Source organism: Sciurus vulgaris (genome assembly GCF_902686455.1).
Source record: "Sciurus vulgaris genome assembly, chromosome: X".
NCBI classification, from domain to species: Eukaryota; Metazoa; Chordata; class Mammalia; order Rodentia; family Sciuridae; genus Sciurus; species Sciurus vulgaris.
Window position 1 is genome coordinate 45,420,505 of NC_136471.1, and position 12,982 is coordinate 45,433,486.

Here is a 12,982-nt window from a genome sequence, read left to right on the forward strand (position 1 = left end):
TGATCTCTGGTTTAAAAAGAATATCTGGGTATGATTGGAAGGCCAAAGCTAGGCAGAAAAGGACAACTGAGGTGTGATTTGTAGATGCAGTTGATGAGTTAGCTGTGATACTCATGTGAATGATTTACCAGTATTAATAGACTGACTGTATAGTTGTATGTAAGCTTCCAGTGAGTCATGAGAACAAGTAGTGAAGTCTCCTTGATACTTTTGAGAGGCTTACTTTCAACATCCTTCCAAGAACACTGACTCTGCAGCATAGCCTCACTTCTTTGTAGTTGTAGCATTAGTTCAGGACAATCACCTGGCACAATGTAGCCCCATCCTAAGTTTCCAAACTTATCTGGAGTCATTCTTATTCTCCCTCATCCTTCTTTACCTGCACTGGTCATATTTTAGGTCTTTAGTCACTTAACCACTTCTCTTCAGTGCAGTCAATATGCTTTAATTCCTTCCTGAATACTCTTACTGCCCATTTACATTGGCTAACTGCAACTCACTCTTTGAGCCTCAGGTTCCTTCGATGGAAAAGATCTTTCCTTAGGCATCTATGCTCCAATTTAGATTCAATTTCCTTTTTTATTATTTATTTTACATATTCCTTTCCTTCATAATCTCTTATTATTAGTGGTCACACATTTGCTTTTGTGGTCACTCATTTAATGTCTGTCTTTCCAAAGGAATCTAGGTTCCATGAAGGCAAGCACTATTTCTCTTTGTTCATTGTGTTGTATCCTCAACAGATAACATTGTGCCTAATTTGTGGCACATGATCAATAAATCCGTGCTGTATAAATGAATGATTCACCATAACTTATGGGCGGATCTTTAGGTTAACACTGAGAAAGAGAACTACTTATGTTCATCTGGTCTACAAAGTGTTCAAATGAAACCTGGTTGTTATAGTTTAGATCTGGAAAGTCCCCCAAATTCTCGTGTGTTGAATATTTGGTCCCCAGTGGTGGTGCTTTTGTCAGGTGGTAGAAACTTTAAGAGGCAGGGATTAATTAGAGGAAGTTCGTCACTGGGTGTGTGTCCTTAAAGGGTATATCATGTTGCTGGTCCTTCTCTCTTGGCTTCCTGTCTGCCATGAGGTGAGAAGATTCTTCCACCATGAATTCCCCACCATGATGTTCTGCTTCTCCACAAAGCCCAAAGAACAGGGTGAATATGGACTGAAACTTCTGAAATCATGAACCAAATTAAATCTTCCTTCTTCTAAGTTACTTTCATGGAATTTTGTCACAGCAATGGAAAGTTGACTAACAAATTGGTCCTAGTGCTGAAAGAAATTTTAGTTCTAATTTAGTTCTGCTTTAGATTATTATATTACATCTATAGTATGAGCCCATGTAGTAATGATAGTTAGAGTTTTTAAGCAAATGGACCTGATCCAATAAAGAAATTGGCTTTTCTAAAAGTCAGCACTCTTCAACAATAGAACAGGCTACTTATTTCGGATGTGAGTTTCTGGTCATTGGACACAGAAAGTCTAAACGGTTATCTGTCACAAATATTATAGAAAGAACAGCTTTATTGAGAGTGAAGTCGAAAGAAATGAACTCAAAGAATCCTAAGTATTCTCAGATTGTATAATTAAATGATTATAATAAAAATATGACAACATATTAGATTCACAATACTTAGAGTCACAATGTTGAAAAACAGAAAAATTACTGCTGAGAAACAGACTCCTGCTCCATTAGGTGATGTCTGACATGTATTTAGCTGTGTTTTTTCCCACAGGATATAAAGCTTGACTGAATTACTATTTTGAATATCCTGGGCAGTCTCTGATGCTTCTATCATCCTAATCATCAATGTCATTATTATTGCTTATTAACTTTAAATTCAGATCAAGGAAATAGACATTTATTGTGCTTTTAGCAATACATATTTAAAATGTATGTAGCCTCCTACGTAGATATTTTAAAATATTTGATTATCACACTATTACCAAATTTATTATAATTTTGGTGTGATTATAAGTCAGAGCACTTTAAATGAGTCAAGTGGAAACTTCCAATCTCGTTCATGTTTTAAGAATATTTACTTAGGGTATTTAAAGTAGTTTTTATTGACAGAGGAATGAATGTCACTCAAGTGAACCATCATTACTTGTTCCCCCAACATATATGTACATTAAAGCCTAAGGGAATACTTTAATGCTTCTGTGGAGCACTAACCTAAGGGAATGTGATAAGCTACAGGGATGAATGAGCTTTATGTCTCCGTCATTAGTTCCTGAGTTGTATGTTGGTAGCTTCACAAATCCAGAGATTAAAGACTTTTCATTTCTAGGGGTATAATTTTTGACCAATATTCACACTTCATTGAAAATATTTTAAGCCAAACACCTCAAAAAATGGCATACTGGCAACAGTCTAAAACAAGTAAACCAAACAGATACAGATTTTATGAGTCCCTTCCCTGTTGACAAACAAAACTCTGTCTGGTAGAAAGCTTTAGACTATTTTCATATATTTGACATGCTCCTTATTCTGTACTGAGCCCTTCAAGCTTTGTTTTCGAAAGGATCACAGGCAATAAGACATTTATTTGACTTTGGGCTTGAACCTTATTTCAGAGGGCCTCCCTATTTATAGGAGACATACCTGGTTTAAAATCAATGGGTTTGCCATGATGCCTATAAATTCACACTATAGAATATTACTTTGCTTCAGGTATGAATGCTTATTTATTAAAGCAACAAATATTTGTATCTAGTAAGTTTCAGACTTCGTGCTAACTGTTGGGAAAAAAATCAAACAGATCAATTAAGTATTTAAGGGTTCTCTAGAGAGGAATTTGTCCATAATTAGGGCATGCTAAAAGCCTCATTCAAAACAATAAAAGATACTGGGTGTCTGCAGAGCAATTATTATTATGCTGTGGATACTGTATGAGATTATTGAATGCCTATTGAAATTATATATATTTATGATGTGTTAGAAACCCTTTTCTTTCTTGAGAAAAGAGTGTGAAGAAGAGAAATGGTAGATATAACTTCATGTTGATATTGTACTGAGGGGTATTAGACCCAGTGAAATAAATAGTCTTGGTTTTAGGACATCTTCTGGCCTTCCCAAACTAATAGAAGAAACTTCAAGTACACTAAGTGTTTGAGAACACTGTTGTCACAAGCCAAGGCCCTGGGTTCAGTTCCATGTTGGCTGGAGATGTTCAACCTATTTCATGGCCACAAATACCTTAGATTCAAAAGCAAAAATAAAATCATATTCACGTTTTTACAATTTTTTTAATGATAACATTAGAAAATAAATGAAAAGATGCTTTTCCAACATCTTTCTGACTTTTAATAATCACCTTCAATCTCTTATTTTGAATAAAATTTATTGTTTGAAATATTCAACATTTTAATGTTATACCTTCAGTATTCTTGGTATTTAGAGAGATTTACGTCCCCTTCTAGAGGATTTTTTTTCCTATTTACCTAAGATCCCACAAGATGAAAACTCTGAAGTCAAACAAATTGGCATATGAAGCACCAATCTGACACTTACTAACAGTATAATTTTAGGTAAGTCACTTTACATATATGAATCTTTGTTTTTCTCATATATAAAATAGGGATAAGAAAGATTTTATGAGAAATAAGAATATATAAGACATCTAAAAAACTTTAACCCTAGACCTGAACATACTGTGATTTGTACTACTCTGTTTTAAGTTACTAGAATAAAATAACTGAGGCTAGATAATTTACAAAAGAAAGATATTCAGTTCACGTTTTTGGAGTTTGGAAGTTCCAGGTGATTGACTCTATTGATTTGGTCTCAATTGAGGGTCCTCTTGGCTGCACCACATCACAGCATGTGGCATCACTGTGGGAGTGCAGGACAGAGGGAGAGATCATATGACAAAACAGGAAATCAGAGATTGGGTAGAGGCTAGTCTTCCTCTTTTATTACTTCTCTCATGGGAACTAACTGGGATTCCATAAGAATTTCATTAATCTTCTCTGAGGGCAGCATCCTCAATGACTTTATCACTTTCCTCTAAGCCTGACCACTTAATGGTAAAGTGGTGAAGCCCAACCAGTTGGTGAAGTGTTGCATTTATATAATTTTGTTAAGATGATATCAAAAAACACTGTTCTCCATACTTGAAGTAATACAGAGAAATCCAAGGACACCTATTCTAGGGAGGTGATCTCATCTGGTTCCACCACATGCCAACATTGCCACACTGGGGACCTAGCTTCCAACACACAAACTTTTCAGGAAAACACTCAAAGTGTACTCAAATCATAACAGTTCTCCATTAATGACTGCTATTAATATTGGTATTATCATGTGCTGCATGTGGAGGCTGAAGGGCCTGGAAATCACCTCCACTATTTACTTACTAACTGTAATTCAGACTAAATTGCTTCACTTTCTCTGAACAGGGGCTTCCCTATATACAACATCAAGATGATCATTCCCACCTAGATGTATTCTGAAGCTTAAATGATAAAATGCACATAAATCACTTAGCATATGGTAGAAGTCCTGTACTTATTAACTTAAAGAATACAACTATGAAACCAGTATTCTTTCTTCTTTAATGAGGTCTCCTCTAAATAATCCGATAACTGGATTTAACAGTTGGTGAAGTGTTGCATTTATATAATTTTGTTAAGATGAGATCAACAAACACTGTTCTCCATACTTGAAGTGATACAGAGAAATCCAAGGACACCTATTCTAGGGAGGTGATCTCATCTGGTTCCATGTCATTATGTACATGATTCCTATATCTTTATTTTCTTTCTTTTTAATAATTTATTTATTTTGATTCATTGTAAACAAATGGGGTACAACTTGTTTCTCTGGTTGTACATGAAGTAGAGGCATACTATTTGTGTAATCATACATTTACCTAGGGTAAGGATGTTTGTCTCATTCTGTTAGTTTTCCTTCTCCCCACCCCTCCCACCTCTCTATTCCCTCTAAACAATCCATATTTCCTCCACTCCTGCCTCTCTCCTACAACCCTCCCCCATTGTGTATCATCATCCACTTATCAGAGAGATCATTTGGCCTTTGGTTTTTTGGGATTGGCTTATCCCACTTAGCATAATATTCTCCAACTTCATCCATTTGCCTGTGAATGCCATAATTTCATTACTTCCTTAACATGGCTCCCAAAGCACAAAAAATAAAACTGGGAAAAAAAATAATTGGGATAGATTCAAACTAAAAAGCTTTTTTCTCAGCAAAGAGAACTATCAGCAATGTGAAGAGAGAGCCTACAGAGTGGGTGAAAATCTTTGCCACACATACTTCAAATAGAGCACTAATCTCCAGAATATATAAAGAACTCAAAAAACTTTACACCAAGAAAAAAAAAAAAACCAATCAACAAACAGACTAAGCAAATGAGCAGACACTTCACAGAAGATCTGAAAGCAATCAACAGAAAAAATGAAAAAATGTTCAATATATCTAGTAATAAGAGAAATGCAAATCAAAACTACCCTAAGATTTCATCCCACCCCAATAAGAATGGCAATTATCAAGAATACAAGCAACAACAGGTGTTGGTAAGGATGTGGGTAAAAAGGTACACTCATACATTGCTGGTGGGGTTGCAAATTAATGCAGCCACTCTGGAAAACAGTGTGGAGATTCCTTAGAAAACTTGAAATGGAACCACCATTTGACCCAGCTATCCCACTCCTTGGCCTAAACCCAAAGGACTTAAAACCAGCATACTACAGCGATGCAGCCATATCAATGTTCATAGCAGCTCAATTCAAAATACCTAGATTGTGGAACCAACCTAGATGCCCTTCAATTGATGAATGGATAAAGAAACTGTGGTATATATACACAATGGAATATTACTCAGTCATAAAGAAGTATATCTTTGTTTTATGTCCTGATTTCTCCCCTCAGTTTCATCTGTCCTTGTTCCTCCTCTGAATTCCAAACTCATATCCACTTATCTCTTTTACATATCCAACTACATTTATATTAGGCATCTCAAAATTAAAATTTTCCAAATAATAAGCCTTCACCACATACATCTCCAAAACTTATAGTGCATACTTTACACCATTTTCCCTCTCATCCTTGAGTCTTATTGAATCTACGTCCAAAGCATAGCTTCAATATACAGATTTTTATCTTAATTTCTACTTTTCTAGAACAAGCTTCTATCATCCCTCTCCTGGACAACTACCACAGCATGTTAAATGATTTCCATGCTTCTATCCTGGGCCTTTGTATTTTTACCTTAATCACATATATGTAGACATCTGATGGGATTCAGGAATGCTATGTCAAAATATTCCTGCAGAAAATCAGAATATGCTACCCCAAATTATGATTCTTTAGGATAAGGATTATTTTATTTTGAGCAGGTTAATTTCAGACATACCCAGACACAGGAGAAGCTCTGAAAATCACATATTTTAAGCAAAATTTGTATCCATAAAGAAAATCTCCATCCCTAAGGGTGTTTTCCTTTCTGCACCAGGAAGAGAGTGATGATCGAATTATTGCAGAAGATATTGACTTAAACCTATATAATACACCTTACCTTTATTTTATGATGCTTTTCTTATCTTCCGTCTTTACCCTGCTTTTACCCATACACTTTTCTCTTTATTTCAGAAAACATGGTACTTAATCTTTACATCTAAGACAACCCTTGAAATTTTCTCATTTCTCTGGGTTATTGCTAATGTATACATGAGATATACATATTAATATATTTCAGTTTGTTTTTCTTGTGTTAATCTGTTTTTCATTACAAGAGTCCCTCCCAAATAAGAATTAAGAAAGTTAGGAAGAAAACTATTTTTCCTTTCCTATACTTCCTATGGGGAGAACATGAGTTAGCTTTGTGCATGTGAGGTAGTCTGTGAAGGAGGTTAAAGCTGAAAACTCTCAGCTGGCTCTACTTCCATTAGCTTGGGCAATATTTCCCTTGTTGAAGGAAAAGTAGTCCAGGTATCTTCATTGAAAAATGTAGTTTCTATTATGCTGATTATTTTACATTAAAGGAATTTGGAGAGCAGAAGATGCTGGAAGAGGTTTTACCATGATAAATCCTGTTCTGTCTAAAGTCCAAACACACACAAAAAGGAGCAGTTATCTCTTGTCCCCTGCATTTTCATTAACTAAACTCTGATGTAAGGATGAGAGACTGAAGTTGTTAACACATCTGGACAGATTTTTATCACATATCATCACCCATTTTGGGTCCTATAGAGAGAAAATCATTTATGATTTATTGTCTGTTTTGCAGTCCCAAAGGTCTTTGTCCCAGGCCATTCTATGTTCTCTGAGCACAATGAGTTCCCCTAAAGTCCTTTACTATTCTCTTAACATTCTCCATTCTCCTCCTCTATAGAAAAGGGGTATATATGTTTCTGTATCATGTTGACCTAGTGGGTAATCACACTTTTGTGACTTTTCCCTCATGCAATTATTTTTCCTCCTCACAGAAATATATCCGAATGCCATTTTTCTTATTTAATTGGTTTATTGTCAATTCATTCTGGTGGATTTTTAGACAGCAAAGGGAAGATTTTTTTTTGTCTTTACAAAGGGAAATCAGGACAGTGCAATTCCATGTCCATTATGATGGTCATCCTAATCAAAAGCTTTTACCTAACCTGTTTTAGGATATAAATGGGCAATTCTCTGATATTTCCTTACCATTACAGAACATTTAGATTTTACAAAGATTTATGCTTTTATTGGAATTCTCTCAGTAAAATCTGTAACATAAGCATTTCTATACCAATTTATCACATAAAGAAATTTTGGATCAGAGAGGTTATGACTGAAGGTCACAGAATTTAGAAGTAGCATAAAGGTGACTTACACTTTGACTCTAAAGTTGACCACTCTTTCTACTATGCTTTAGCATCTTGCTAATTATAGAGACATTCATTGAATAGAAAACCTCATTTCTCACAACATTACTAAGGTCTTGTTATTCTGTTTTTTCTCTATTTGTTATTTCTTCCCAGGGTATATGTGTGAGATTATTTATATTACCAGAACTGACACATGCATCAGGAAAAGGCAGTCTCCAAAGTTATCAGGTTCAGACCTTCTTGTAAAAGCTTATCTGTTTAATAGAAATATTTTAAATGGTAACTTTTTAAACATCACTTTTGTGAAAATTATTCAATGATAATGTTCTTGGTAGGTGTTTATTCATAGCAAAGGAGTTGAGATTGCATCCATTCCCTGTCAGACAATCCATTAAAGAGAGTTTCAAGATAGCTTTGTATGCTGAGCACATGCTATAGATAAACTTCCATATTCAGCCAACCTGGATTTATTATTAATATATAGTAGGTAAGATTGGTAAGTAAGCTTCAAAGAACTTTTCATTGTCAAAGCCCAAAGCCTTGCCAGTTTATTTGAGAAGGTAGTCAAACCTTATTAATTAGTCAGCCTGTCAGCCTGTCATAAGAATTATGTGGAGTTGCAGGTAATAGCTCATTAGCAAGAGATATCTATTGGTAATTATGACAAGGTCAGGAAAGTAGTATCTTTCAAAATATGAGAAAATATTAAAAATACTAAGGAAAATGTCTTAGATTAATACAAGATTCAGAATAAGATACAGAAAACTGTGTCTGAAGAAGAGGAGCTTGATGGTCTGCTATATGTTCTATGATGCTCTGGGCACAAACAAGAAAATTCTCAGAATTAGATTTGCTAACTGAGGTAGTAAAAGGCCACTCAGAGCTATGCTCATACACTGTTGGTAGAATTTTAAAATGGTATAATTATGTTGTAAAACAATTTGGTTGTTTCTCATAAAGTTAAATATACATTTATCACATCACCTAGCAATTCCACTCTCTAGTATTTGCCCAAGAGAAATAAAAATATATGTCCACAGAAAGAATTATATGTGAAGGTTCACAGCAACATAATTTATAATGGCTCCAAACTAGAGAAAAACCAAATGCCCATAAGCTGTTGGACTAATAAAATCTATGTTATATTCACATAATAAATTTTAAAAGAAAACATGGCTGAATTTCATAGACCTTATGCTGAGCAAAATAAGCCAAATACCAAGGAATATATTCAAGATTTCATTCACTTAAAGTACTAGAATATATAAAAAGGATCTACAGGGATTTTTTTTTAAGCAAAAGTCAGTGGTTGCCTAGAGCAGGGAAGGGGGAGGTACTGGAGATGAACCACAAAGGATCATAAAAGAAATATTTCAACCTTGATTGGGGTGGTTATTATATGGGTTGCATTTGTCAAACCTTATCAATCTGTACACTTAAAATGTGTATTTACTTGTATGTATATTATAGTTCACAAAATAAATTTTTGAATAGTTTTAAAAGGGGAAATGCATTTAAATATATCTTAATTGAAAGAAAATCTAACTCAGTAAAATAAATCAACATAAGAAATCACTGTTTTTGGGATGGTATCTATCCTAGCAACTAAATCCAACCCACCAACTATGGAAGTACTTTTTATATAAGGATACATATGCAATAGCTTCCAGTCTTGGTTGTTTTCTCAAGGATGGTAGCTTTGCTTTTCCCACTGGGATCTGTTCCCAAATCATATGGGAGCCATAGCAGGTAGAGAGACTCCTTTTTGTTCACATATATTCTCTGTTTAAAATAACTGTGCAAATTTTATGATTAGATGGTATGAATCTATCAAAAGAAAAATCATAAGGCAAAATACCTGAAGTAAAAAAAAAAGACCTACTATGAAAAATTAGACTGTTATCAATCCTCATTAGTTTAATCAGTTGCTGGTACCCCTCCCCAGTCTAATTAGAGCTCCTTTTGAACCATCCTAGATTTTAACATTTGCCCTAAATCTTAGCCTGGGCACAAGTGCAGTTTGCTGCCTACCTAATCTATTGGCTCTGATTGATGTTGTGGGGTATCAGAGGCTGGCATGTAGCTGGTCACTTTAGGCTCTGAAACCTCTTAATCACTTGCTAACTATAATTATTCTCTGTTAAGAACTTATCTATTCCTGACTCACACTGTTCTCACTTCGGTTTAACTTTCTAGTATTCCTAGACTGAGGATGGGGAAGGAACATGTAGCTTCCCCCTACATAGGTTCCATGCACTAAAAAATGGAAAAAGCTGAAACTGAACAAAGATGGCAATGTATAGAATGACTATTACCTTATCAGAAAAGAAACCTCCTTTTAAAGGACCCTATGATTACTTCTTGCCTTTATTTTTTTTTCTTTTCAGAAGTCAAATTTATTTAAAATTTTATAATATGGATTAAAGTTACAGTTTTACTGTATAATTCAGTGCCATTAAATATATTCACAATGTTGTGCAACTATCACTACTGTCCATTTCCAGAACCTTCTCATCACCTTAAACTGTCACCCTGTTTTTATTGGTACTGGATCTTGCACATAAGAGGGAAATACTGTACCACTGGGCTATATTCCCCCATCTCCAGACCATCACTTTTTAAAATGAATAAATATCAGTATTGATCTCCTTGCTGAAAACCTTAATTTTAGCATAAATTTATTTGCTGTCTATAAACAACTTATTTTATTAAATTTAACCATCTGGCCTCTTCCCATATTTTAACGTTTCTACAACATTTAAAATATTTTGACTACACAGAACCAAACCATTTTAAGTAGTTGCTCAGAATAGCAGTTTACTCAGAGAGAGATTATGGCACGAGGGGTGTGACATTCTCCCATGATTCAGGGGATGAAGTTTCAGAACATATCCTAGAGAGGAGATCAGTTTCTCCCTACTGAACTCTGCCTTTATTTCAGGATGTGGCCAATGCATAATTTGTGGTGAATCATCAGGCTTGAATAAAAGGCATGACAATTTGGATTTCCTTAGACATAGATAAAGTAAGAAAAAGTTGGTACAATGCACCTTATCTGCTCCCTAATATTTATCTTAAAATGATTTTGAATATTGTTAATATAATAAATTAGTTAAAACCTGTAAAATTAGGTTAGACATGAAATTCCACATTAAAAAAAATGAAAAAAAAGACATCTTTGAAAATTTTTATACTTTATTTATCTCACTTTTATCAATGGGTTGTTCTAGTCATTTTAAAAAGAACTTCGGCCTTTATCTATCCTGGATTAATTGCAGATTTTAAAGATTTAAAACAATTATATTTCAAGGCTTAAAATGTCCCATTAACAATCTCTCTGTACCAAAAGTCAAAAATATTTAAGCCAGAAACATTAATTATCTTGCATTTTTGTTTTCTGTTAGCTAAAATAATTCACTTCTGCCTAGGTGTCCACTTGCAGTTCTAGAGTTTTCCACTGGTTCTTTCCTTCATTCTGAGTTTCCAACCTGCCCTTTAAACTAGAGGCATGTCTGTATCTGTTTCAAAAACACTCTCGGCGCTTTTTTTTTTTTTTTTTTTTTTTGGTAAAAAAAAGTCTTTGACATTTTAAAGGTTGATTACTTAAAGTATCCATACTGCAAAATTTTATAGCAAAGATAGCCCTGGCTTTAATTAAATTGCATGGTAAGATATATACACCTAATGTACTGTGAATTTATATAATTAACATCACCCCTTATTTTTAAAATGACATAAGATTGAAATAATACAAACGTATATTGAATAAACATATAACAGTTTTCTCCTTCTGAACTTATGAATCATAGTGTTACTTTAAATTAATCATGCCCTACCATTCTAACACAGCTTAATATTTTCTTATAAAATTTACTGATTAAAAAATCTATTCCAGTTCTCTCCTTTCCCTGAATTCCTATGGTATTTATTTCATTTTTGCCCTGTTAAGCCATCTTAATGCTTCTGCAAGACAGTTGATTATTTCACAGCTCAAAAGCTTATAATAGCTGTATCCTGTCTCAAGGATAATTTCAAACTGTATAACAGAGCATCAAAGCCCATTATAATTGGGCCCCTATCTTCTTTTCTGGCCTCAAAATCCAACCTGGACTATGAGGACTGTCCTCCAGTGATACCACACAGTTGAGTATCCTTAAATATGCCATATAATTTTGTGCTTCTGTGTATTGGCACATACTTTTTCTAACTGAAATGCCTTGTTTACTTTATATTGCCTGATGAATATCTGTGCATCTTTTGGTACCTAGCTAAATGTAACTTTCTTTATGAAAATTTCTCTGACCCTCACAGGTCAAACAAATATCAAGTTATAATTTGAAGAGGATCATGCTAGTATAGAATTAGATAATAATATCAATGAAACAGAGCAGTAAAACAGAACTATGTACATCTGAGAATTTAGTGTATGATGAAGTGGTAATTTTAATCAAAATTATAGGACAATTGGCCATTTGTCTTTAAAAACAAAGAAATAAAACTTGATACACTTATCACGTAAAAAAATAAATTGATTTTCAAAAATGAACTATAATATAACATTATATAAAAATAGAAGTCAATTCACTATTTGTATAGCTTTTTAGTGGGGAACAAATTAAAAAGTAAACATCATGCTTCAATTAATAGATGACTACATTTAACTCTATCACATATAAAAATTTCTCAATGAAAAGATACTCTAAACAAATTTAAACAGAAAGCAATAAATTAGGCATAATTATTCAAATTATTTACAATGTACCAGATAAGATATTAGCATCCAGAATACACAAAGAACTCATGAAATTTATTTGGAAAAGAATAAACTCCCTGTTTTAGTCAGTTTTTTTTTTTTCTTCTGTGACCAGAAGAACTGACAAGAACAATTTTAGAAGAGGAGAAGTTTATTTGGTTCTCACAGGTTCAGAAGTCTCAGTTCATAGATGACTGACTCCATTACTCTGGACCTCAGGTGGGGCAGAACACCTTGGTGGAAGGGTTGGAGGAGAAGAGCAGCTAATTACATGGCCACCGGGAAACAGAAAGAAAGAGCTCCATTCAAGACAAACATAAACCCCAGTGGCATGCCTCCAGTGACCTACCTTGTCCAGCTACACACTATCTGCCTACAGTTACCAACCAGTT